We start from the raw sequence: 3,024 nt of genomic DNA, 5'->3' as shown, positions 1-3,024 counted from the left end.
AGTTATTTTCAAACTCATTAAAATCACCTAAATTATGCGTGAGGATAAATCATCACATTACCTTTTCTATTTCTTCAGCTTGTAGCATATATGCATACGTCTCATCGTCGACGTCTGCCTGTATGAATTAATTATATATACTTTAATACAACAGCATGTATCATGGATTAACATGACAATACTAAGTCTGATAAATTATTTTACAGAATTTGTGCTGGTGACAAAGATAGCAAATACTTACATTGCGTGTTTCACTTGTAGTGGCAGACTGTCTCTGTATCGTGGACGTCGACAGTGTTGTGGGCGATGCTGGAGTTGCCCTTGTTTTTTTGCCTGCGCCGTTTCCCATTGTACGATGACGCGTCGTATTGCGATGAACACAACTTAATTACTATACTACTGTATCGTGTACTGTTGACAAGAAATAAAGACATCATTCGAAGTATAAACCATTCGCTTCTTCTATGAAATGTACGGACACATATCCCTTCAAGATCTTGTCAGTTTATCGTTGGATTACCCCTGTAAGCCTTAAGCTTACTGTAAGGCTGTGTTGCCATAGAGTTCCAGAGGTTAGAAAGAATATCAGTCTTATTGAGGCCATCTAGTTTTCATTTGCGTGCGTGTGTAGATGTGTGCATAAAAGAAAGTTGCATTGCATTGCATTGCTTTGATGTGAATTTCATTATTGGAGTTAAGAGTGAAAGCGGAAGAAATATACAATATTCTCTACGTCTGACTACTGCACTAGATTGTCAGATATTAGTGACGTCATTGTTTGATAAAGAACGTGTCTATCTTATACTCTATCTTTTGAAATGTTTCCAAAATGTCTGATAAAATAGTTTGGTAAATTATGTAATTAAAGTGTTAATGAATAACCTATCTGTTCAGCTTTCTTGACCTTCCGAGTCGCTAATCGTGAGCGAAATGTCCAATGGCAATATCAATACAACCGTTTAGCATACAAAACATGTATATACACACTCCCCACCCACTTTTTAAAAATCAAAGTAGTCAATTGGAAAATTGATAATTCTAGTTATAATTGGAAATACGTAGAAACATTTAAATGTACGTGGGGACCTATCTGCACGTACAGCTGTAAGCAAGAACCCGGAAGTACAGTCCGAGTACGGAACTGTCCCTCGAAAATATTATGTCGTACCATACAGCAATTTACGATTCCACTCACAACAGCTCCAAAGTCGCTAATCTTACCTTAAACAGAAATCGTGGTTGGAAACAGCGAACGCATTTTACAAATTCCAACAACTATTTAACAAAACACTTCTTAGTTCCGTCATACGCACTGTGGTACAACATATTGGCTATCATGGCCGACAGGTGTATGGTTCAAAGCGCGTTCAGCTACCATGACAACAAGTAAATGTATATGGTACATGACCCGGATCTTTCTGTCAAAAGACAGCACGCGTGAGGTTGTGTTATCGCATAGCAAAGTTCAATTGTCAATCTATATATTTATATAGATATACTGTGCTATCAACTGACACAATCTATTGATCTATTGTTATAACCGAGGTATGGGGAATGAAAAATGGGGAGTGGCGGAGGAGGACTGGGCTAGGAATGTTTCAGTTTCCCCAACATCTGATATATAAAGATTTTATCGCTGTCATTCAATATATGTTCACTATATATTCAAGATGTAACATCTTGGGTGGGTGGGGGAGGGAGGGGGGGGGGGGGCTGGGCTTAGAAAGTTTCAGTTTCCCCAGTATCTAATAGTTACATAAAGAATTTATTGTTCTCATTCAATATACACAGACAGAACACAAAAGCAGTCACTGAGTGGCCGTGCACCTTTTAAACAGCGCCAGCTAACGTTTTAAGCATTCCACTGGCAACCTTTGTTTTTTAGGTCCATTTCGCTGTCATATCGATACATATCATCGAAATGTCTCAATCGGTGCTCAGTTGTTCCGTCTACACATTATATGTCAAAAACATGCTCTCATATTTCATTATTTTTAAATAATGTATTTCTGACTGGACTTTTATAGCAGTAATTAATACAAGTGTACTAAAGACAGAAAAAAGTCTGACTGGACTTTTCCTTTAAGTTGATAGCAGTAATCAATACAAGTGTACTAAAGGCAGTAATAAATCTGACTGGACTTTTCCTTTAAGTTGATAGCAGTAATCGATACAAGTGTACTAAAGGCAGAAATAAGTCTGACTGGACTTTTCCTTTAAGTTGATAGCAGTAATCAATACAAGTGAACAAAAGATAGAAATAAGTCAGACTGGACTTTTCCTTTAAGTTGATAGCAGTAATCAATACAAGTGTACTAAAGGTAGAAATAAGTCTGACTGGACTTTTTCTTTAGGTTGATAATAGTAATCAATACAAGTGTACTAAAGGCAGAAATAAGTCTGACTGGACTTTTCTTTTAAGTTGATAACAGTAATCACAAGTGCAATAAATTGACTGGATTGTTACTAGAGATACGATATACAACAGATGCTGCCTATATGTGTAGTTTTCCTATGAAATGCATAGAAAGTGGTGAAATGAATCTTCACAAACCACAACTGTTTTACGGCACCCTTCTTAATGAGCCGTTCCTTTTATTTCGAAGTGTAGTGGAGGAAATAATAACTCTGGTTTGCGAAAATGGGTGAAATGTAAAAGAATTACAAGGCCATTTCATATCCTTGAATCTTCTGCCACCACCAAACCAACAACAAATAATTTTCTGGATTACTAAATGAATTGGCAGCAACAGCTATATTGAGTTGTAGTGAAAACTAACAATGAAATATACTATCTAAATAACATGTATGGTTTAAATCATGACAGTAATATGAACAAACAAACAAACAAACAAACAAGCAAACAAACAAACAAACAAACAAATAAAAACAACAAACAACTGGGTGAGATATAGATACAGAGATAGACAATATTATCAATGTTTAAAATGTTACATTTGATGTAAGCAATAGATATAATTTTAGTGATTGTACATAAACTTGTTATAACCTTCTAGTACTCTC

The sequence above is a fragment of the Glandiceps talaboti genome, chromosome 3 (assembly GCF_964340395.1).
Source record: "Glandiceps talaboti chromosome 3, keGlaTala1.1, whole genome shotgun sequence".
NCBI classification, from domain to species: Eukaryota; Metazoa; Hemichordata; class Enteropneusta; family Spengelidae; genus Glandiceps; species Glandiceps talaboti.
Note: the sequence above shows the minus strand (reverse complement) of the source record.